Source organism: Octopus bimaculoides, chromosome 8 (genome assembly GCF_046866305.1).
Source record: "Octopus bimaculoides isolate indiv1 chromosome 8, ASM4686630v1, whole genome shotgun sequence".
In the NCBI taxonomy this organism is placed as follows: Eukaryota; Metazoa; Mollusca; class Cephalopoda; order Octopoda; family Octopodidae; genus Octopus; species Octopus bimaculoides.
In genome coordinates, this window is record NC_142935.1 from 85,299,588 (window position 1) to 85,326,191 (window position 26,604).

General features: G+C 34.3%; 1 long non-coding RNA gene across 1 annotated transcript in view; it reads right to left on the reverse strand.

Moving 5' to 3' along the window:
* LOC149134485 (uncharacterized) overlaps nucleotides 1–22,692 on the reverse strand; it is a 72,643-nt gene extending 49,951 nt beyond the window's left edge. The window contains exon 1 of the long non-coding RNA XR_016242930.1: nucleotides 22,633–22,692. This is a non-coding gene — a long non-coding RNA (uncharacterized LOC149134485). The remainder of the gene's footprint in view (nucleotides 1–22,632) is intronic.
* Nucleotides 22,693–26,604: the final 3,912 nt, after the last annotated feature.

A 26,604-nucleotide genomic window follows, 5' to 3' on the forward strand; every position in this document is an offset into this window, starting at 1 on the left:
ATTGTCATGTCACAGATTCAATTTCTGGATCAGGTGGTGTTGTATTCTTGAGCAAGACACTTCATTTCATAGGGTTTCAGTCCAAATAAGTCAAAATAAGTAGCAGTGGTAGCATGGATAGAGTTATAACTATGATGGACAACTGTCCCATTTAGGGGAGAGTATTGATCAGTTAGACATCATGATCAACTGTCAAGGAAACTGAGAAAGATTCAAGCGAACACAATGATTAGAATTATAGATACATGACTACTGCCACACGGGGCGAAATGCTTAGCACACAGGGTGAAATGCTTAGCGGTATTTCGTCTGCCCGCTACGTTCTGAGTTCAAATTCCGCCGAGGTCGACTTTGCCTTTCATCCTTTCGGGGTCGATTAAATAAGTACCAGTTACACACAGGGGTCGATATAATCGATTTAATCTGTTTGTCTGTCCTTGTTTGTCCCCTCTGTGTGTAGCCCCTTGTGGGTAGTAAAGAAATAACACATCAATGTCACCTACATGTTACCCATTTTAATCTCTATATGTGCTGATAAACACACTACACACTCTCCTCACAGGTGTATATATATATATGTATGTATATATATATATATATATATACACACACACACACACACACACATATATATATATATTGGGTCATCCCATAAACATTGTTTTTTGTTTTTTTTTGTATTATTTTCAAAATTAAGATAAACAAAGTTCTTTTTTAATCTAAAATATATTCTCCTTCATTTTCTACAACACTCTTCCATCTATCTGGTAGACTTGCAAAGCCACTCTTCCAAAATTCAATTGTCTGTGATGAAAAATACTCCTCCTGTACTGTTCGAAGCTCATCTACAGAATTCATATCTTTTCTTTTCATATGACTTTGAAGGCTGCAAAATACATGATAATCAGATGGGGCAATGTCCAGCAAATATGGTGGGTGGGGCATTGTTTCCCATTCAGACTGCTCCAGCCTTTGGAATGTCATCCTCACTGTATGGTATGTGACCGAGCATTATCCTGATGGAAGAACACCGTTCATCTTGAAACCAAAAGTGGTGATTTTTCTTCTGGTGCTGACTTAAGCCACTCAAGCTGCTCGCAGTAGATCTCCTTTTTTATCGTTTATCATTTGGTTTAGGTTTAAAAGCTCAGAGTGGACTAAACCCTTCATATCCCACCAAACAGATAACAACACATTACATGGATGAAGACTTTCTTTAACCTGAGGTGCTAATGTTTCTCCTTTCTCTACCCACTGTCTTCGGCATTTGACATTATTATAGAGAACCCATTTTTATCATCACTGGTCACTATTCAGTTGAAAAAAGTTTCATTTATGAGACATGACAGCAAAGAAGAGCATACATTCACTCTCTGCACGCAATTAAACTTGGAAAGTTTGTGAGGAATGAGGAACCCATTGACCCAGTTTGCTGACTTTTCTGATGGCACACAGGTGTTGATGAATGGTTGTATGACCAAATCCAAGTTCCTCTGCTAATTCCTCAACAGTTACAATGGGATTTTGTTCTGCCAGGGTTTGCAAGATGTCCTCGTCAAGCTCTATAGATCTTCCAGGGCAAAGCACATCTTCTAGGCTGTAGTTTCTGGTTTGGGATTTCTGAAACTATCACTGACACTGGGTTACACTTATTGTCTGGTCCCCATATACTGCATTAGTATTCCTCACACTTTCTGTTACGTTGTTGCCTTTATTGAACTCAAATATGCCAAATATGCTCCTTTGTCACTTTCATTATATAGCCTTGAAAAAATAACTGTTAAAAGTGAACTGCACTCTTCAAAACTTGCACTAAGAATAAGTGAAGGTAAAACTACTACCTACTTTTATAGCAGTTTGAAGCAGGTAGTTTATCCCATCCCACTTCAACTTCTAGTTCATGCAATTGAAAAAAATGTATTATTTATGGGATGATCCAACATATTATATCATACGATATTATATATATATGTACACACACACACACACACACACACACACACACACACACACACACATATATATATATATATATATATATATATAGGAACAAATATATATGTGTGTATATACATATATATATATATGTGCGTGTGTGTGTATGTATATATATATGTACATATGCATATATGTGTGTGTATATATATATAAATCTATATGTTTGTATATATTTATATATATATGCATATTTATATATATGCATGTATATATACATATACACACATATATACATATACAAATATATATATATATATATATATATATATATATATATATATATATATATATATATATATATATATATATATATATATATATATACATCAGCATATATTTATATGCAGTTATTAAAAGTCTGGATTTTCCTAACGAAAAGATATAATACAGCTTAGCTATTTTGTGTGAGTTTATGAGTGTGTAGTCGACTAGTGTGTAGTGAGACTCGAGAGTTACAAAGACAAAGAATGACTCTCCAGCACTAGACATTGTAAAGTCGAAAAAGAAGAATAAGGTAAAAGGATTTTGGCAGTATTTTGTCATTTCCTTTAGAAAATCAAAAACAAAAAAAGAAAGAAAGAAAGAAGGAAGGAAAGAAAGAAAGCAAGAGAGAAAGAACGGAAGAAAATCTACTTCCATCTGCTGACTTATTTTTCTATCATCATCATATGTGTGTGTTTGTATGTATATATGTGTGTGTGTGTGTGTATAATGTACATATACAAAAATAAATAAGTGTATGTGTGTGTGTGTGTGTGTGTGTGTGTGTGTGTGTGTATAAAAGTATATATATATATATATATATATAAGAATGTATGCATAACAATCTTTAGATATTAATCTATAGACACACTCATACATATATGCATAATTACACACATGCACACACTCACACATATGATGTTTATCAACAGGTTGTTGACCCATGTTATTTTATTTGTAACCTCAAAGTGGATAAATCTGTCAAATCGTAATGTCTATATTGTGACAGATGACAGAAATACAGATTACAGTTCTTTTCTTTTCCTATACTACATTTCAATATTGGGCCCCTTGTTAAACTTCTGTTAAGTATTTGCCAAAGCTTATCAACATTGCAGAGCAACATTTTAATGTTCCTTTTTCTTATTTTCATATTTACATGTGTTTTGTACTTACAAGTGTGAATGATTTATAAAGCTAGTTATATTTTGTTCATTTTACACTTAGCTCTGTTATTTAGATCAGTTTATATGCATTATGTATAACTCAGGTTGTTTGACATTTATGGGTTTTAAATAGAGAATTATCTCAATGAACAGCAGAAGGTTGACATCAATGATTAAGAAGGTCACGTGCAATCTTAAGGCCACATGTTACCCACTTGTGAATTAGAAGTTATAGATCTGGGGTTTGGGTACAATGAGTTTAACCTTCTTCTCTAATGAAATAAGCAAGCTTGTGGTTCTAATGGAAGTATATCAAAAAGCAAGGAAACTATTTCGAAAAATTATGCAATTGTTGAACTCCTGCTTTTGTTTTGAAAACTTATGGAAGCATGAGTGCGTATAATTTTTTTTATTTTTATCTTGTATAGAGTGGTAATAAGAAAATAGGATGACAAATGAATAAATGATTATCTTATGAACTTCATTGGCTTACAGTACTTAATATTTGAGGCTCCAATGAAACCTACAAGGTGTTAATCAAGCACTCAACTAGGAATCCACTGCATCTTATAGCAGAAACAGCTGTAAGCCAATGAAGTTCATAAGATAATCATTTATTCTTTTGTCATCTTATTTTCTTATTACCACTCTATACATGACTAATGCTTTGTTTTGAAGTATGCATATATTGAGTTCTACACTAGATTATTAGTCCCACACCACCTAAGTGAAATATATATATATATATATATATATATATATATATATATATAAAATTTATTATTAAGGGTAGAAATTGATATTAACCAATTAAAACCAGTGGTCTAGCATATTAAAAAAATCGGAAGATTAAAATTATATTACATACAAAAAAAAGAGGAATGACCAGCAAAAAGTGAACTCCTATATGCTAGAAATAGATGCCGAATCATCTAGATTCGGCATCTATTTCTAGCATATAAGAGTTCACTTTTTGCTGGTCATTCTTCTTATTTTTGTATGTATATATATATATATATATATATATATATATATATATATATATATATATAAATATATATGTATATATAGTGGTACAAGAGTGCCTGACCATACTAATATTTTTGGTGTGGGGAAGGGGTGTACGTCTGTGTGTAGTCTAACTAGCCAAAATACATTTTGAAGTATAAATATATTCAAATAAATATAAATATTAACAAGACATGAATCATGTTTCTGTGATCGTGATGTTTTTTATATAATGTTATTGTGAATATTTATCTATGATCTCAGTGGGTAAATCAATCAATAATGCACTGCACAGTGGGGATTTGTTGATAATTTGAAATGTAACGCAAGCCTTACATACAGGTGTGTGCATATATGTGTGTCTATGTATGTATTTTTATGTGTGTGTTCATAAAGTATTTCCTGCTAGTACTGTCTTACTGCTATTCATCACAACTAATACACGCTTAGATAGAACATAGAAATTTGGTCAAAATGAGGTTAATAAATGATTTAATATTCTGATTTCAAATCACTGACTTGGCATAAAGTTATACAGATAAAAAAAGAAATAAATATTACAGAAATAAACAAGATAAAAATTAAATAATAATAAAAAATAGAGAATTGTAAGGCAGTAGAAAGCAAAGAAATAAAAAGGGAAAAGGATAAGATTCAAAGGTGAAAAAAAAAATGTAAAGAGCAAAGGAGGAGAAAATGAAAAAGGGAGAAAAAAGGAGAGGAAAGTGAAATGATATGTGTGTGATTATCATTGCATTGATAACATGTACAAGAAAGTATTAGACATAGTAATGTAAGAAGGGAAGAGGGAAACATTGTCTTGTTTGAGAGGGAATGGAAAAAAAAAATCAACATATAAGAGACTCAGATGGTAAATGGGGAAATATACAGGGTAGGAAAGAGAGATGTCAGAGGAGGAGGAAGTGAATGTATGTCAGTATAGGGGGGGCAGAGAGAAATGGAATCATTAATATGATGCAAAAGAAAATAAGCCAGATAAATATGTGACAGATATGATGAGAGGAGAAGGAAAGAAAGGGGAGGAGGAGAAGAAGAAGAAGAAGAAGAAGAAGAAGAAGAAGAAGAAGAAGAAGAAGAAGAAGAAGAAGAAGAAGAAGAAGAAGAAGAAGAAGAAGAAGAAGAAGAAGAAGAAAGTAGAGAAAGGCATAAATGCTAAGTGTACAAAGGAAAGTGCTGATCAGTGCACTACTTGAACAATATGATAAAATAAGAATATAATATACATAAGTCATATATATAAAAAAAGCATAATAATTATATATATATATATATATATATATATATATATATATATATATATATATATATATATATATACATACACATATATATATAATATGATAAAAATAATAATATGGAAAATAATAATATAGCTAAATAATATAATAAAATGGAAATAGGCAAAATTCAATTGACAAAAGTGATTCAAGTTCTTTTTCCATTTATGAGAAAAGGAGAAACCAGTTTTTAAAGTCTGAAGTCTTCCTATGAAATATCTTTAACAACACTTAGCTTACAGAAAACCTTTGACACAAAAGACAAGTTTTGAAGGTGAACTTTAAATATAATAAGAATTCAAAGTACTTCAAAGAATTTCCAAAATCTTTTGAATAAACTCAAAGAAATTCCACTTAAGATGGTACAATATATTCAGCCTGTGGGTAGGACTAAATTCCAATATACATTCATATTTTAATGACGACATACTGAAACAAGTCCTTTCTTAGAATTAAATAAATTGAATGATGATGTCAACATAATTTGTTAAAGATGTGCAGGTAAATAAATATGGAACCTCCAAAACATGGTTCTACAAATTTGACCACTGACTATTGTATTATAAAGTTTGATTTTGTTTTCTAAGTCTACAGACATGCTGTGGTAGAAAGGTAATATTCGTTTCTCTGGATTTCTAAAAGACTATGCGTGCTATACACACTCACTCTTAAAAGCACTTTTGTTTAGCCTAAATAAATATGTTTTTTTACCATTTAGTTGAGGAGTAAAGGACGATGCCCATGACCTCTTCCATCATTTCGGGAAGGTCTGGCTCCCATCTTTGGCATTGAAAGATATACTGAATTGAACACCACTGCATAGTATCAAAGATCATATCCTCTCCATCTAGAACAGTGGCTCTCAGCGGGGAACCATATGACCCCTGGGATCCAAACAGAATTTTATGAGGTCCATGCAGGCAAAATAGTAAGTTGGGGATCCACACTAGTATTTTAGGGTACACAAAAAGATTTTGCTTTATATATTGCAAAAAAACAAATAAGTTTCTTACTCTAATGCTTAACATAGTCCAACATGTTTGCAGCCACTGAAACATATCTCAGAGAGTGCAATTGGAAATCTGTAGAAGTGAACACATGAAAAAGTAAAATAACAATTTTGAAAGAAGTATCTATAAAACTAGTTTTTAATCATTGAATGGCCAAGTGGGGGTCTACCATACTGAAATAATAATCAAAGGAGTTCATAGGCAAGAAATTGTTGACAACCACTGATCTAGAGCAAGGGTCACCAAACTTTTTTTCCCAGTGGGCTGGATAACTGAGAGAATGACAAGTGTGGGCTGCATAACCACTTTGTACAATACAATACAGTGAATACACAAAAAATAAAGACAACCAATATATTTATTTATCAAAAGTTATCAAAGAAGGTGACGTTAGCATATGATAGTTATATCACACCCAGTGTGCACATATCTGAATCTCACAAACTAAACAGCAAAAGAGGTTAGTAAGATTTGTGAAAGTGGTGTTTAGTATTTAAAATATCAATATTTGCTTTGAAATTGCAGCATCCAACCAAGAGAATCACTTTCAAATGTTTATCAGTCAACCTCATTCGATGTGCTAACTTCACATACTTTATTTTTGAAAATGTTTGCTCACAGACATACATTGTTCCAAACATTGATGCCATACCAGAGGCACATTTTTTTCAACTTTGAAAACTCATCATCAGAGAAGCAGCAATAAAATTCAACAAGTTTTCCTTCTCTGTGCTTCTCTTTCAACAAGTCATTTGCTTGCAAACCAATGAGCTCCAACTGTAGTTTGACTGGCAAGTCATCAAGGTTACAATCAAACAAAAGCATGTCACTTTCGATTCTGTAGAGATCTGAAAATCTCTCCTAAAAATGCTTATCTAAGTCACAAATAATCTTCACAAACTGGAGGTTGATATCTTCTGCAATTCCATCATGAAACTCTTTGAAACAATGAAAATGAGAGAAGTTTTCTCTTTCCAGTTGTGTTTCAAACAATGATAGCTTTCTCAGAAATCCTTTGATGATTCTGTAGAGATCACAGATAAGGTTATCCTTTCTCTGAAGTCTCAAATTCAATTCATTCATGTGGGATGTGATGTCAACCAAAAATGACAACTTTGACAGCCAGATAGGAAGTGGATTAGCTCTATCCTTTTTGGCAAGAAAATTTTTTATTTCTCTTTGGAGCTTATAAAAATGAAACAGGACTTTACCACAGTTGAGCTGCCTCACTGCTGTGTGATAAGGCAAGTTACAGAATTCAGAATCAATTTCTTCAAGAAAAACCTGGAATTAGCAGTGATTATGTGCTTGAATCTGAATGAAGTTTACCACAGAAATAACTGGTTTCAGTACACAAGAAATATCTAAGCCTTTCCCCGGGAGTGCTTGATGATGTATAATGCATTGTATGCACAGAGCACCCGGGAGTTGAAGATCTTCCTACTTAGTCCTGATCTGCCCCACCAGACCCTTCCTCATTAAGCCATGTTTTTTCCTCTGTTAACTGTAACTCATTGAAGCTGCTTCCACTGAAGGTTTATAGCATTGCAAAGTTTTCTGCACTTCCATGAAAGTGTCTTCTCCAGTTGTTGTTCCATACATGTTGCAAACAGATACTAACTCTTCTGTGATCTGAAAGTCCAAATTAACGCCACAGATGAACACAAGAAGTTGTGATGTATTTGAAAGATCAGTAGACTCATCCAACACCAGAGAATACCACAAGAAGTTCCTAGCTTTCTCACATACCTGTAGCACTATATTCTCTCCAAGTTCTTCTGTTCTCCACACAACTAAACTTGCTGAAAGGCAAATAATTATAGAACAAATCAGCTTTCTCAGGACATAAGCCATTTTCAGTTTCCATCATACACTCATGAATGAAGTTGCAGTCAGTAAACAGTTTTCCTCACTGCAGAAATGAGCTCTCATTGCAGGTACTTACACAAAAGATATAGTGCAGTGATGGGCCAGATGAACTGACCTCCTGGGCTGGATCTGGCTCATGGGCTGTAGTTTGGTGACCCCTGATCTAGAGTAATGACATAGTACTGTAACAGTTTAGGTTTCAAGGGCCCATAAATTTTCAGCACTCTGTCAAACAATCTCAGAGATCTGTGAGGTGTAGATGTGGCTATTTCCAAAGAACTAAACAAATTTTTATCTGAGGTACCAGATGAACTCACATTACAGCAGGAAACACAAAAAAGAGTAGCTCTGTCACACTTATTACATCATCAGTAACAATTCCAGAGAAAAAAACTGGGAAGTGAATGTGAAATTGAAACCGGTTGTACTTAAGGTGGTGCCCCAACATGGCCACAGACTCTGGCTGAAACTAGAAAAAGAAAAAGAAAAGTAAGAATCTTTTATAGAATTTCTCATAATAATTGTATCTAATTAAGGCACAAAGCAGCAGCTTTGAAGGGAGAGGGCTTGTTGATTCCATTGACCCCAGTTTAAGACTGGTACTTTATTTTATATACACCAAAATGATTAAAGGTAAAGTTGGCCTCACTGGGATTTGAACACAAAATATATAGAGCTGGAATACCAAAAATATTGTTTTTTTTTTCATGGCCCTAGTGAATCTCTTGCCGTAACACATAAAATCTTCTCTTAAAGTTTAATTATATATAACTATATATTATATAATTGCATATACATATTTGATAGGTTAAATTTTGCTTCTAAAAATCCTATTTTTCAGGAATTATCCTCCTTTGTTTTGCTAAAACTTACATAGATGAAGCTAGTAGCCTATAGATTTAAACATCTCATTAACAAACATAAATTTGTTAGATTTATCAAAGATCTTCATAAATCTTCTCAAGTTATTCTTCAATCAATTACAGTAATCTTAATTCATTTATTTTCACTTTTACCATGCTTACTTCTTTCATTCTACAGCTTTACTTGCTAATGTGATACCTACTTACACACATACACATGCACACACAATATACTTTCATGAATCTACATTAAATTCATTGCTTTGTCAATACCTCTGTGTGTGTGTGTGTGTGTGTGTGTGTGTGTGTGTGTGTGTGTGTGTGTGTGTGTGTGTGTGTGTGTGTGTTCTTATTTTCCTTCTATTTTTGCTAAGCATAACAGAGAATTACAAATTCAGCTCATTCACACTAATAAACAATGGTTTTATTTACATTCTTTACTAATGAATAGAAGTTTTAATGATCTTTCAAGAAGATCATTATAAATAGCACATATGATATAAGGCTTCAATTTCGATATCAAGAAAATATAATACACAGAAAGAATACATACAGAAACAATATCAGTGTTAAGAATAAACTGAAAGTGAAAACTACTTAGATTAGAATGAGCACTGCATTCATGAGCTTGTTGATAAGTTACACACAAACACACACACACACATCATCATCATCATCAGTGGATCATATATCCGAAAAAAGAAGTACACTCTAAAAGTAAGAACCATAATGTATTTGCATGAAGTTAAATATATATCTAGTCACAGAGTGACCAATAGTTTCGCATCCAGAGTCGTCTGTAAAGCTAAGCACTTTATCGATGCAAGACCATTGGTCACCAGACATATATGTAACTTCATGTAAATGAGACCTTTGGAAATATGCTGTGTGTGAGAAGACCCGGCAAGACAAGTGAGACCATAATCTGAGGCCTCTGCCAGAAGTGTAGCCGGCCCACTTATGCATACCTTTCCTTCTTTGGACACTAAACTCTGCTTGTGAAGACCTGTTGAGGCAAGTGAAATCGAAATTGAACCAAATTCGATGACTGGCATGCATGCCAGTGGAGCGCTAACAGCACCATTCAAGTGTGATCATTGCCAGAGCAGCTGTCTGGCTTCCGTGCCAGTGACACGTAAAAAGCACCATTTGAGCATGATCGTTACAAGCGTTGCCTTACTGGCACTTGTGCCGGTGGCACGTGAACAAAACATTCGAACGAGGTCGTTGCCACTGCCACTGGACTGACTCTTATGCAGGTGGCACATAAAAAACCCCATTTGAGCATGGCCGTTGCCAGTACCGGGCACGTAAAAGCACTCACTACACTCTTGGAGTGGTTGGCGTTAAGAAGGGCATCCAGCTGTAGAAACTCTGCCAAATCAGATTGGAGCCTGGTGTAGCCATCTGGTTCGCTAGTCCTCAGTCAAATTGTCCAACCCATGCTAGCATAGAAAGCAGACGTTAAATGATGATGATGATGATTATTATATATATATATATATATATATATATATATATATATATATATATATATACATAATATTATTAGGGATAAAATCCAAAATTACAGGTAAAAACTCAATTAAAATCAATTTATTAAAAATTAAAATTAAATTAAGTTTCACAGTATAATATATATATATATATATATATATATATATATATATATATATATAGTATTAGGGAAAAGAACCAAGGTTTATGAACTCATCGATGAAAAACCACTGTCACATAGAGAAAAAATTTATAATTAAAAGTACAATAAATAAGTATAATATAATACAAAGTAAATATCATAAGATCAAGATAATACATGTATATATATAAATATATATATATCTTTTTACTGCGGCCATGCTTGGCCATTGCCTTGAAGGATTTCAGTTGAACAAATCAACCCTAGGACTTCACGTGGCACTAGTACAGGACTCTTGTGGGCCAATCCACTTCACCAAGTGGAGTGGCCTTAACGCATCTGCTGTGGAAAATGGGTCATCTTGAGTACAGCATGGTACTAGGTACCTTGGTCTTTTGAAATCTCATCTGAAAGGTTCAGTGTCCTGAAGTCATCCTTCAATACTTCATTCACTCACAAGCACACACGCACATGCATATGCACACATGTGCATGCACGCACACACACACACACACACACACACATTTCTGTTCAAGTATGTTCTAGTTGGTAAGCTCTTCTAAAATACCTTCCATTATCCACACTCATTAATAAAGCATCAGTTTCAGTCCCTGATTGGTTGAATGATGAAGTAGGTATGTCTGTTGATGAAGTAGGTACACTAGATGATTGATCCAGAAGATGCTAATGTTAGCCTGTCTGTTGACAAAGTAGGTACACTAACTGATTGGTCTTAAAGGTGATGACATAGGAACATCTGTTGACAAGAAGGCACAGTAGCTGCTTGGTCTGGAAGGAACTAATATTGGCATGTCTATTATTGCTAGTGTGTCTAGACAGATGGATTGGCTGTCCTGGTTTAGAACAAATGTTACTGTCATTTAGCCCCACGAGACATTGTCTCCAGCTGGCTATACGACACAATCTGTGTCCTTGTAGTTTTGAACAAGGAAACCTAGCACCCCAGAGTACTGGATGATGATGATGATGCTATATACATTCTACAGGGTGCAGACGGTATTTGAAGACACATGCATTTTTAGTAATTATTTTATTTGACTAATTTTTATTGAACTTCTATTTCAGAAATTAACAATGACAGGCCCTATGCTTACCAATGAAATGAAAAGGCATGCTGTGATTGTGGCTTTGAAGGCTATGCATGGTGATTTAGAAATTTCTTGCTTTCTGAAAGTTGCAAGATATTTTGTCCATAAGATTCAGTGCAAGTTAGAGAAAGAAAATGGAAGTGTATTACCTGTATTAAAATGTAAAAAGCATTCCAAACACACTGATTCTATCAGGACACATGAATTTATTCAAGAAGTTAAGCAAAACATTGAAAACAATCCAGGAAAATCAATGAGATGAATTGTAAAAAAATTTTGTGTGTCAGAAAAACAATCACAAACGTTGTGCATGAAGACATCAGACACAAATCTTAGATGAGGAGGAAATGTCAATTCATATCAGAAAGAACAAAATAAAACCGTTTAATCAGACCCAAAAGACTTTTGAACAAACTTAAAAAGCCATCAGAAGATGGTGCGATTTGGTTTTTTCTCAGATGAGAAAAACTTTGACCAGGACCAGAAAACTAACAGAAGAAATGACAGATGGCTATGTGCAGACCCTTCTGAGGTTCCAAGAGTAATACACACAAAATTTCCTGAAAGTGTCATAGTTTTGGGTGTTGTTAGCAATGAAGGACATGTGATGCCTCTTCACTTTTTCCTTAGGATGAATGTTGCTTCATATATTAAGGTTCTGAATAAAGTTGGTAAGCCTTGGATCAACAGTGTATGCAATGGAAGGCCTTATGTCTTTCAGCAAGATTCTGCACCATCACACAAGGCTCAGATGACACAAGAATGGATGATCACATCACCTCCAACATTTGGCCTCCCAATTATCCAGATCTCAATCCACTGGACTACTATGTATGGAGCACTGTTGAAAAAAATGTCAATGAACATCCCCATAGCACCAAAGATTCTTTGAAAGCCGCCATATTTTGAGTTAAGTCTGATATGAACAAGGACTAATTAATCTGAGCTTGTAAATGACTTCGATCCCACGTAGAGGCAGCTATTGATGCTTATGGTGGTTTTATTGAATGAAATTGTTGAATTGATAATTTAGCTTTGTTTTGTTAATTTCATAAAAATACAGTTTTTTTCTGTTATTATATAAGTATTTTTTTACAAACCATAAGTCTGTCCTCAAATACTGTCCGCACCCTGTATTTCATGAAGATGATGTTTTTCTATGTATATAATGGAGTTGAAAAATTGATGCAACCAAGATGGTCTGTTGATCTGAAGACTAACCCTCTATATCTGCATTGGTTTAAAATTGTACAATAATAATATGAAATTTTAGTATTCATACTAGTGCACACAAGCAAAATAATTTATTATACACTGACATAAAAATTATTTTTCCATGATGAAGGCTACCTTCACCCTAAGGATATCATCTGGTGAAACAAATATATTCATCTCTCATATTTCCTGATTTTCTTTATGTTCTACGTCTGTGTGTGTGCACACGCACACATGTATATTTGTTTCCTTTCCTCAGCACCACATGAAAGTTGTGAATAACAATCACCATCATCGATGTAATGTCATTTGTTTTTCAACCTTCAGTAAAAAATGTCCATTGCTGGAGAAATATTACCTTATTTGGAAACAGGTGAGGGTTGGCAATGTGATGAGCAGTCACATCCCTGAAAAATCTACCTCAATTGATGTTGTCTGACCCATGCCAGCTTGGAAAAACAGAAGTTAAGACGATGATGATAAGGATGAGAATGAGGAAGATGGAGGTGATGATGATAATGATGATGATGATGATGGTAATGATGCTGCTGCTGCAATAAACTTTAATTTATAGAAACTTTACCATTATATATCAAATCAAGTATTTAATGTCTACCCACATTCTAATTTGATATTGAATTCTGTACATAAGTTGAAAAGCCAACTCATTCAAACACACATGCACACAAACATATATAGACACATACATTCACAAACTCGCGCACATGCACAAACGCACACATGCACACACACACACACACACACTCACACATACACATGCAAACAAACACACACACACACACACACACACAATACATCAAAACACAATAAATGTATGCATATACCAATATATATGTATGTACATATTTGAGTGTGTGTGTGTGTATACATATATATATATATATATATATATATAGAGAGAGAGAGAGAGAGAGAGAGAGAGAAATACAGGCAGACAGACAAACAGAGACAGAAAGAGTGATAGATGGGTAGAGAGATATATATACATTCGTTGTGTACATATGTATGTATATATATATATATATATATATATATATATATATATATATATATATATATATATATATATATATTGTGTGTGTGTGTGTGCATATGTGTTTTATATATATATATATATATGTGTGTGTGTGTGTGTGTGTGTGTGTGTGTGTGTGTGTGTGTGTGTGTGTATGTATGGATATATACATATACACACACAAAAACACACACATTTGTATACATACATATATATGTGTTTGTGTGTGTGTATGTGTGAGATATATATATATGTGTGTGTGTGTGTGTGTGTGTGTGTGTGTGTGTGTGTGTGTGTGTGTAATTCTGTGGCTTAATGAAAGAAACCCATGCAGGCAACAAGAGAGAACCTTTGAAAACAAATTCCAGTCAGAGATTCTATATTAAAAAAGAGATATAAAACTTGATATATTATTATCGTTATTATTATTATTATTATTGTTATTGATTAATCTCCAATAATTTGTTTATTTTCTTAGTGATTTTTATCCAATTTTGTTGGAGAATGCTTTTTTTTTTTTCAAGAATTTTTTTTTTCCTCATTTCTTCCTATTTCCAATTTTCAAATCTTTACAATGATATCACAGTAAATGAAGAATGGAATTTAATCTATAATCTAGATCTTTCTTTATCTTATAATATTGATGTTAGATATTTCTACAATAATAAATGAATCATATCGTTAGATTTATTTTTTTATTGTGGCTTCATCAATTGCTATCATTGTTAACAACAATTCTTCAATCTACATCTGTATACACACATTCACATACTTGCTTAGTTATGCATGCATAAATATATATTTATATAAATGTGTGTGTGTGTGTATTTACATATACACATATATTCACAAACACATGCATACTTATGTGTGTGTGTGTGTATATATATATATATATATATATATATATATATATATATATTTATATGTATGTCTCTGTCTATCTATTCATCTATCATTCTCTGTCTCACTCTCTCTTTCTCTCTCATAAGAGAGAGAGAGTGTGTGTGTGTGTGTGTGTATGAGAAATAGACAAATAGAGATTTTGATTGAGATATACATCCACATATGCATATTTATAATATAGGCATTTACATATATATGTGTGTCTGTCCAAGTTCAAGAGAGAGTCAGAAAATAATGCAATTTTTATTTGAAACGTTTCTTAACTCTTATAAAATATAAAATTAAGTCAAGAAGCAATGCAAATAAAAATTGCATTACTTTCTGACTCACTTGTATATATATGTATGTATGTATGTATGTATGTATGTATGTATGTATGTATGTATGTATGTATGTATGTATGTATGTATGCATGTATGTATATGGATGTGTGTATGTATGTACGTATGTATGTATGTATATGGATGTGTGTATATCATACATATAAACATACATATTTGTAAATATATATATGTATATTAATATATCAATATATATATATCAAAATGTATATATTGTATATAAATGTGTGTATATATATATATATATATATATATATATATATATATAGATGTATATACATATATGTATATGTATGTGTGAGTAGGGTGTGTGTGTGTAAGCATGTGTGTGTGTGTGTGTGTGTGTTTACGTGGGTTGTGACTTATGATATTACTATTATTACAAGATTTTAGTAGATATTTTTATATTGACACCCATGACTACATATGTACAAACACACATGCTCATATATATAGATAAATATGTATATGAATGCATGTGGGTGTGTCTCATTTCTATCATTATCATCAATAGTTCTTTAATCTTTATATACACCCTCTCGGGTGTGTATATATATATATATATATATATATATATATATATATATATATATATATATGTAGCAGAAATAACAGAGTGTCTCACCAGTTAAGAATTTTGTGTGTTAGCACTAATTCATTAATCTTTCAGCCCTTGAGTTACTCTGTTACTTCTGCCAAATCAAATATCACCAATGTTGGTGTCTTTACATCCCCATCACTTGGTGGTTCAGCAAGAAGAGACATCATCATCATCATCATCATCATCATCGTCGTTTAACGTCTGCTTTCCATGCTAGCATGGGTTGGACGATTTGACTGAGGACTGGTGGAACCCGAAGGCTACACCAGGTTCCAATCTGATTTGGCAGAGTTTCTACAGTTGGATGCCCTTCCTAACACCAGATAGAATAAGTACTAGGCTTACAAAGAATAAGTCCTGGAATCGATTTGTTCAACTAAATGCAATGCCCCTGAAGTGAAAACCAAATTTTTAGCTATACAAGTCAACATTACATCTACATATAGATAACATCCTCCCAGATATAGAATAAAATTATTCCCGATGTAAAGCGTTACATATGAAGAATACTATTTAGTTGGGGATTAATTGCTACAAGATAGACACTGCATTAATATATACTATGTAAACCCTAACCCTAACCCTAACCCCTCCAATTTATGTGATACTTAATAAAAACCGTTTCTAGGGAAATATCAGGATGTTTTTCCGTGAAGGTGTGCACATTTTAGAGTTAATTCCTGTTTTCTATTTAATAATTGGCACTTGGTTTTTAGACATGAAAATATAGAATCTTTCTTCCACACAATTGCACTTCTTACCTCCATCTTTCCTATTTTATATTTATATCAAAATTAGTGTTTCTATTTTTTAGGCTCCAAATAAACCCATTTAAGTTTGTACTATACCTTTGGTCTCTATCTCTGAAGAAAGCTAGGTGATTAGCTAATCTCGCCTGGAAAGTAGTAAAGCATGCTCCTATATAACAGTGTGAAATCTCACCTGACATAACCCTACACCTATAAACTAAATTTTCCCTCAAACATTGTGCAGTGAAAAGGCAAATTTTCTTGCCAAAGCTACAAAAGTTTTTAGCAATACTAGTTCAACTTGCACTAATGGGATCAGAATTAGATACCGTCTCCATATCTCTATCTAAAGATCTACTACTGTTTACATTTCAGCTATACTTTTGAGTTTTCATGTTATTCTGTCTAAAGTTTATTACTTTTGGTTCACCACAATTAAGAATTGCATTAGTTGCCTCTTTTCCACTGCTCACCTCCAGTATCTATCTATACATTTCCTTTGCCTTGTCAACAAGTGCTGCATTCAAAATACCACAAGATTGACTGAATATATTATCCCTGTCTATTCACTACATTCATAACTTGGATTATACTAGAGTACATGAATGATACCCATCTGGATATATTTTCCCCAACATATTCACTACATTAATAATTAATTCTATATATATTATTATTATTATCATTATTATTATTATCATTATTATTATTATTATTATCATTGAGTGAGAGAGCAGTGCATGCCATCAAAATGACACTGGAGTAAAATATACGAAGCCCATTATACCCATCATGACTACCCGTCTAATAAGGGTACACCAGGCACATGCATCACAACCATATGTGCACGACATAGTGGTCTCATATCAAGATAAACAGTGCATGACCTCACAGGTGGGACCCAATTAGAATTTTCTTCAGGTCGAGTAGCCCATCCTGCACAAAAGGTCCCCGAATAAGGTTTGTTTAAGGATGTTGAGCAAAACACCCATGTTTCCAAAGGTGAATTATTCAAACCACAAAGAATTCCTCTCAACACATGGCTATGATGCTCCCCCACTACTTCTGCTCATGATCAGAGATGCACATATTGTCAGCCACCAAGGGACATTCTCAACTTGATACGGTCAAACAACTGACAAGCAAATCTGTGGTATTGAGCAGAATATTTGCTGTAGCCCATTTTTTTATACCAAGACAAAACAATGTACAAGATAACACTTCCAATCAATTAAGATCAGAAGCCATGAGAGCCACTGCCTGGTACTGCATCAGGATTATTATTATTATTATTATTATTATTATTATTATTATTATTATTATTATTATTATTTTCTCTTTATCACAGGTTTTAATGGAGCTCTTGGAGTCTCGCATGCATAGTGGGCTTACTGCCTGCAGCCTACGGTACTATACTATTCGTTCTTTTCAGCTATCTAATATTTTCCTGATCATTTTGGCCATACCAAAGAGGCAAACCTTTTCTAACAGTTCTACTGGGCACTCTATTCCAATTTCCTTTATACTTTCTGATACTGTTCCCAAGGACCCAATAATAATTGGCACTATCTTCACCTTCTTCATTTTCCATAGCCGGGTTATTTCGTACTTAAGAGGGTTGTATCTATCTATCTTTTCACCTTCCTTTTTGATTATTCATGAGTCAAAGGGGTATGCAACACAACTGTATATAGCATATGTGGTGCACTTTGTCCACCATCACTTGGTCCAGTCTAGTATGCTCTTGTACCAGATCTGTTTGGATTGGGAAATCCCAGAGGATTTTGCTAGTCTCCAACTCTGCCACTCTCTGTGGCTTGTGCTCATACCACGTCTTGCCTCTCTCTAGCCCCCCACAGTTTCCAATGTAGCACTTTCGATATCTGGTCATGTCGCCACAACTTGTAATGGTTTTGGGTACACCTAGGGCATTCATTCATAATATGAGCAATAGTTTCATCCACTCTGTTGCAGATGCAACACAGCAGACACTTGCTCATTCCTAAGGTCGATTCTCCAGTTTGTGGCCAAAGTTTGGTCTTGCGCTGCCAGTATAGAGCTCTCGGTCTCTTTTTTTAGAGTTCCTTTCTTCAGCCAGTCCCACCTATTTTTTTCCAGCAGCTTCTGTTGTGGTTACATGGAATTGGTTGAGGAGTCCCTTCTTCATGTCCTTTTTGTACTTCTTCCTTTGTTTTTCTTTTTTCTCTGCTCTCAATACTCCCTCATTCCTAACTATCACTAGCAAAGTTTCCTTACTTTGGGCTAGGTATCTCATTAAGCTCTCAAGTTTTATATGCACACAGTCTTCCACACTTATCAGACCCCTTCCTCCAGTTGCTTTCTTTATGTATAAATTATCAGTGTCTGCACATGAATGATGGGCTCCATGCTTCGTTAAGAGCTTTCTTATCTTCCTGTTCATCTCTTTTAGCTCCTCCTCTGTCCACTTCAGGATTCCAGCACTATACCAAACTACTGAAACTGCACGCAAGTTTATTGCCGAAATTATATCTCTGGCATTCAACTTTGAAGCCAATATTTTTCTCACTGCCACAGGTACTCTCTTTTTTGACCTTTCCTTCATGTCATGATGTTTGATTCCATCTGCTTCAAGTATTCCCAGGTATTTATAGCTGGATTGAGGTTGAATTGCCTTCATTTCACCACTTGGCAACCACATGCCTTCGGCCTTGGCAAGTTTTCTTCATCTCATCACTATTGTAGAACATTTTGAGAGTCCAAACTGCATCTTAATATCATTGGAGAAAATCCACACAGACTGGACTAGGCTGTCCAGTTTTGCCTCAGTTTTTGTGAATAGCTTCAGGTTGTCCATGAATAGCAAGTGGTTCAGTTTTCCCTTACTTTTTCCCAGATCATACCCCAACTTTGTTTTCTGTAGTATTTCACTCGAGGGGATCATTCCCAGCATGAATATCAATAGGGACACACTGTCCCCTTGGAAGATTCCTCTCTTGATTTTCACCTCTCCTAGTACTTGCTTCCCTGCTGTCAATTCCGTTTTCCAGCATTTCATGCTATTTCGTATAAGGTTTCTCATATTTTCTACTACTCCATACATTTCCATTGTTCTTATTATCCAGGATTGTGGTATCATATCGTATGCTTTATGATAGTCAACCCAAGCCTTGCTCAGGTTTGTATGCCTTCTCTTGCAGTTCCTGATAGTTAGATTATCAATTAAGAGCTGATCTTTAATTCCCCAGCTCTTTTTTTGGCACCCTTTCTCTTCAATGGCTAGCAGCCCACTTTTTTCCAAGTATCTGTACGGTTCACCGACCAAAGCACCTGACATTAGTTTCCACATTAGTGGAAGACATGTTATTGGTCTAAAGTTGGCTGCAACATTTCCCTTTTCTGGATCCTTGGCACATGACAATGTCTTTCTCTTTGTTATCCAGTTGGGTACTGTGTTCTCCTGCAAGCACTCATCTAGTTGTTGTGCTGTCTTTTCATGGAGCCCTCTCAGCTTCTTCTTCCAATAACCTTGGACCCCATCTGGTCCCGGGCTCTTCCAATTTGGGAATTTTCTTAGCTGCTTTTTTTATCATTTCTGTAGTTATCTTTGTCTTCTTGGACTTCTATATCCCCTAACCTATCTTGAATTTCATGCAGCCACTCCACTTCAATATTATGCTCTACAGGTTGGTCCCAGATCCCTCTGCATCTGGTATCATTGTTACATGTATTTGCCCATCTACTTCCTGAAACACTTTCTTCTAATTTGCTTCAAGCAATCTGTTTTGCCTGAACTGTCTTTTTCTATTGTCATAACTTTCCAATTTTGCTTTGATTGCTGCTACTCTTTGTTTCAATTCTTCCAATTTCATATCATAACCTTTGTCTCTGATTCTATATGTTCTTTCCAGCATTATTCTTATGCTTTCATTCTGCAATTCCCCTCTTCTCAATCTATCAACTTGTCCTAAATGCCTTTTTAACTTAGTTTGTTTCTCACAAATTCATCTGTCTGTTCCCTTCTTTTGTATCCAACTCTATTCGCAGCAACCATAGCTGCAACCCAAATATTTTTTTGAGTTTCAGCTATATTTCTTGTCTGGAATAGCCCAAGAACCGAATCTATCTTTTCAGTCTCAGCTTTGAGCTTGTGTTGATCAATGTACCTCAGATGGCGAGGGTGTTTGATTCCGGTCTTCTCCAACATATCAGCATAGCATCCTCACTATGTCTAGTTGGTCATCATCATATTCTTGTGATATAACTCTTCCTATTACTTCTGCTTCGTTTGCTGAGAATGCATTTACATTTACACTTTGCTCTGCATCTTCATTGCCGCCTTTCATTTTTCTGTTCTCACTGGGCACGTTATCTGTTGGTGATGTATTATTTCTATCTTCTGCTTTCCTTTTTAATCTCTTCTATTTCCATGTCTGTTAACCATGATTTTGCTCTTATTGCTCTTGCCTGGTCAGCCAACCATTGCTCACTTGTTTCAAAGAGCCCTATCTCATTCCATTTTGATTTCATTCATTGTCAGAATCCCCTTCTGCTGGGTTCACTCCTGATCCAGCATTCAATTACTGTTCAGTTTGCCTCCTTATACCACTTTCTTCTCTGCCTCTGGCTTTGTGTACAAGCAGTCTCTGGATGACGACCAGGCCTGTGCTGCTCAACCACAGGGTATCTGCCAGGCAAAAGACTTTCACCTTTGGTTCCAGCCTCATTAACACCATTATTTGATACATTTGTATTAGATATTTTCACTCAACATTGAGGTATGTGTTTTAAGGTTAACCACCAACCAGTATTTTAATTGAGATACCATCTCTAGTAAGATTGTCAACCAAGACTGCAGAGCTCTTACTACCCATTAGCTGGGCCTGCTCACTTTGAATTTCTGTCTTTTGGGAACCATGATCATGATTCTCATTAGGAAACAGTTGAGCATTAGCTGGTCCTGTATCTTTATCCAAATACTACTCCAGAGTTAAGTCCCAATTTGCTGTTCATTTACCTTCATCCCAGGCATGGAGCCATTGGACACTGACAGGTTGTCACCTCTGTGAATAAGGAGTCCTATCTACCCCAGTTTTAAATCAGAATGTTCCTCCTCCTCGACAGACTGCCAACCAAGGCTCACAAGTTCTGTCTACCTGTTTTCGGAATGGCCATTGACTCTTCTAAGTTCCTCTGCCCTTTGTCAAGTTTTGTTTTTAATCCCGCAGGATGAAGAAAATCCACCCTTCTCACCAAGCAAGTTTAGTGGGATTGCTGGTTTAGCCACCATTGACTCAATGGTTTCACAATGCCACTTGTTAATCATTCTGGGTAATTATCAATCTGGGTAATTATTTATTTGTTTGCTATTGTAATTTTACTATAACTACTATAATCCCTATCTTATTATTAACTTGTTCACTTCTATAGTTTCACAATTAATACTATACTTACATTATCACTATAAGGCATAGGGGTCCTAATATTATCTCCCCTGATTTCTTTAGACAACAAATGATGGTAGATTTACAGTTGTTGGTTTAGCTACTGCTGATGTTGTGGTATTAAAAAGAGGAGCAGGCTTGTTGTGACTACTAATACAGGCTGTTTGATTGGACTGCTAGTTGAGCAGGTGGGAGGCGATTTTGAGAGGAGCATCAACAGGTTGGAACTAGCATAGCTAAGATATAAAAATTTATAAACAATATCTCAGTTTTAAAAAAAAAACTGTAGTATAAAACACCACATCACATTTATGATAATGGAATCTATCTATCGAAAATCACATCACAGTTAAGATACAAAATAATCTATAAACATCTCAAAGTTTTAGCAAACATAGAAAGTAATAGAAAAGGCTTACACATTTTTGGAGAGAGCTGTTAAATGACCACCCTACTGTGTGACAGCCTACAGCAGCACTGAGAACCCATTGGAAGAGGGGGGGATAGAGAGAGAGAGGACGAAGAGGAAGCATGTACTTAATGTATATTTTTCAGTGGCTGCAATAGCATACTGGAGTATATACACTCTCAAAGCACTGGGTGTTATGACACCTCAGTGTCACCCAGTGCTTTGAGAGAGTATATACTTTGTCATGCTATTGCAGCTGCCAGAAAATACAGAAAGCATATACATTAAGTAAATGTAGCTAATAATATTTATTATGCTAGAGCTGCTTTTATTTCATACATACATACATACATATGCATATGTATCTGTATATATATACACACACACTCATTGTGTAGGTTGAGATACACATGCTTATTCCATTATTACAATCCAGTATGTAGTCTCAGTGGTTGCTGTATGTTAGTTCAAAATACATATTAAAACTGTGGACTATGGAAATATTATTTGCAAAGTTATTGTATAACCAAACAGGAAATTAGAAATTTATTGGTATTATTTATTCACCATTACACATGTTTCATTTGCTAATAGGAATTACAAAGTTTTACTTGTTTTACATGTAAGGAATTTTCTATTAAAAATTCCTTACATGTCTTTCTAACATGTAAAGCTTTGCGATTCTTATTAGCAAATGAAACGTGTGTAATGGGGAATAAATAATATCAATAAATTTCAAATTTCCTGTTTGGTTATATATAAATATATATAAACAGGTATACATACATATATATGCATATATATATATATATATATATATGTACATACATAAATATACATACATACAAACATACACACACACATACATACATATATATATACATACATACATAATACATATATATATACATACATACATACATACATACATCAATCCATACATACATACATACATACATACATGCATGCATACATACATACATACATACATACATACATACATACATACACGCATATATCCATGTGTGAGTGAGAGTATATATTTTGGTAAGCAGAATTCCAGATCTGTATCTAAAAGGAAGTTTTAAAATGTTTAGATTTATAATCTTCGTTAATACATACACATATACATATGATAGACCATCTCACCAGCCAGTTATTCACTCCACTCATCTATACCTCCATCTTTCCTTTTATCCATCCTTCCATCTATCCATCCATCCAGCTTTTTTTTTCTATTCATCTATCCATTCATACATTCCTCCATCAATCTATACTCTTTACTCTCTTTTACTCTTTTACTTGTTTCAGTCATTCAACTGTGGCCATGCTGCACCACCTTTAGTTGAGTAAATCGACCCCAGGACTTATTCTTTGTAAGCCTAGTACTTATTCTATTGCTTTCTTTTGCCAAACCGCTAAGTTGCAGGAATATAAACACACCAGCATCAGTTGGGGGAACAAACACAGACACACAAACATATATATATATATATACATATATACAACGGGCTTCTTTCAGTTTCCGTCTACCAAATCCACTCACAAGACTTTGGTCAGCCCAAGGCTATAGTAGAAGACACTTTCCTAAGGTGCCATACAGTGGGACTGAACCCAGAACCATGTGGTTTGTAAGATGTATCTATACATTTTTCTATCCATGTAAACATCCATCCATGTATCCTTCTGTATATTCATCCAACTGCACAGCATCCATCCACCCATTCATCCATCAATCCATCCATCTTCAGTATAATAGTGAAAGACGGAGAGAGAAAGAGAGAGAGGGAAAGTAGGAGAGAGAGAGTAGGAGGGAGAGAAAGAGTAGGAGAGAGAGAGAGTAGGAGAAGGAGAGAATAGGAGAGAGAGAGAGAGAGAGAGAGAAAGAGTGGTGGGTTTAATAAAAAGTACACCTATACTTTTAGCATTTTACAAAGGTTATATGTTTTATCATTACCTGAAACAAGAATAATCCTCATTTTTTATGTAATCATTTCCCAAGGTATTCTTTATTCTTGTCTTTCAAATTCCAGATGTAGCTTGACTATGTAGTGTCATTTCTTCTAAGGTGATTCCAGAACACATAGTTGTGTTGATTATAGAGTAGCTCATGATAAAGAATGACTTGTGTATGCTTTGCATGATTGCTTAGTTCATACTAAATATTATTATATTTTCCACTAAACAATTAGAAATTAGTAAATATATGTTTGAGTTCAGATGATTGCAGTTGTTGGTAGATGTGGGTGTTAGCTAGACTGAGTACAGAGAGAGGTGAGAGTTTGAAGAACGTGTGGAGTTATAGAGTAAGAAAACTGAATAATGTTTCTGTTGAAAATTTAATATTTGTGCTTGGGTTGTGCTCTGGCATGAACATTTTCTTAATTTTAGCTATGTAGCATTTATTAGACTCAACAGAGGTTTATATTAAATTAACCAGGTAATATTTCTTTCACAATTTCTGCTTTTAATTCTGTGATTGGTCACTGCCATTGGTTCCTCAATATACTTAATCTTCAACCCTGCTTCTGGCCAGAGTTTCATTGTAATATGCAGAAGATTCCCCCAGTGACTCAATTACTGGATGTTATTTGAAGAATCTAAAGTTACCTATTTCAGAATAAGTTAACAATAACAGATTATAGTGGTTGAAATGTTTGTGGATATAAATTAATATTTTGTTCAATTTGTAAGAACGATAATTCAGTAACTTTGTAAGGTTATAGATAACATCCAAGAAGTTAACAGTGGAGAATTTAGTTTCTATAGTAATAAGGGTTTGATATTTAAATATCATTAAAAATATGTGCCAATTATTTTTCCCTTACTCCATCTGTTGGCTTGAAGGTCCTGTATATTGGTACAAAAGTAGGTAATTTAAATTTTAAGTTAGCTAATAACAATGGTCAAATGAGATCGTCAGTTTCTGCCAAACCCAGGGAACCAATACGTTTTAAGGTAATGCTGGATTTCTTTAAAAATCCAGATGGAATTATTTCACTATATGTGTATGTGTGAGTGTATATGCGTATTTGAGTGTTGTAAACAAGCACATGTATCTTTTACCTTTTACCGTTACAATTAAATGTCTCGGTTATTAAATGGGCCATACTGGAGCACTGCCTTGAAAGGTTTAGTTGAACAAATCAACTCCAGTGCTTATTCTTTCAGTCTCTTTGTCAAACTGCTAAGTTACAGGGACATATGCAAAACAGCACTCTAGTTGTTAACCAATGTGTGGAGGGGCTAACACAAACACAAAGACACACACACATTCACACTCACACAGACATACTCATAAATTGGGCTTCCACAGTTTCTGTTTACTAAATTCATTTACATGGTATTGGTCAGCCCAAGATTATAGAGGCTGGCACTTGCCTATGTTTACCATAGGACTAAACCTGAAACTATATGACTGCAAAGTGAGCTTAATAACCACACAAGATGGGAGAGGTATTTCAAGACATATTTGGTAATTAAATAAAACATCTCTAATCGAGTAAAAACCAAATGTATTTTTAATAAAAATTTGTGCACATTTTCTTAACTTTCTTATAAGATAACTCTCTGAATTCATTTTCAGCTTTGATGACTGCTTAAGTACTGGACCAGAATTGTTGTCATGCTTTTGGTAGGACGTTTTCATATTGTGTATAAATGCTTCCAAAACATTTGTCGCATAGGTGTTTTTTTAAAAAATTTTTATATATAATTTTAAAAAATTTTTTTAAGAAAATTTTTCCTTCAATTATTTTAATATAATTTTTTCTTCAATCATTATATCAAGAACTTTTTGCGTAGGAGTGGCTGTGTGGTAAGTAGCTTGCTTACCAACCACATGATTCTGGGTTCATTCCCACTGCATGGCACCTTGGGCAAGTGTCTTCTATTATAGCCTTGGGCTGACCAAAGCCTTGTGAGTGGATTTGGTAGACGGAAACTGAAAGAAGCCCGTCGTATATATATGTATATATATATA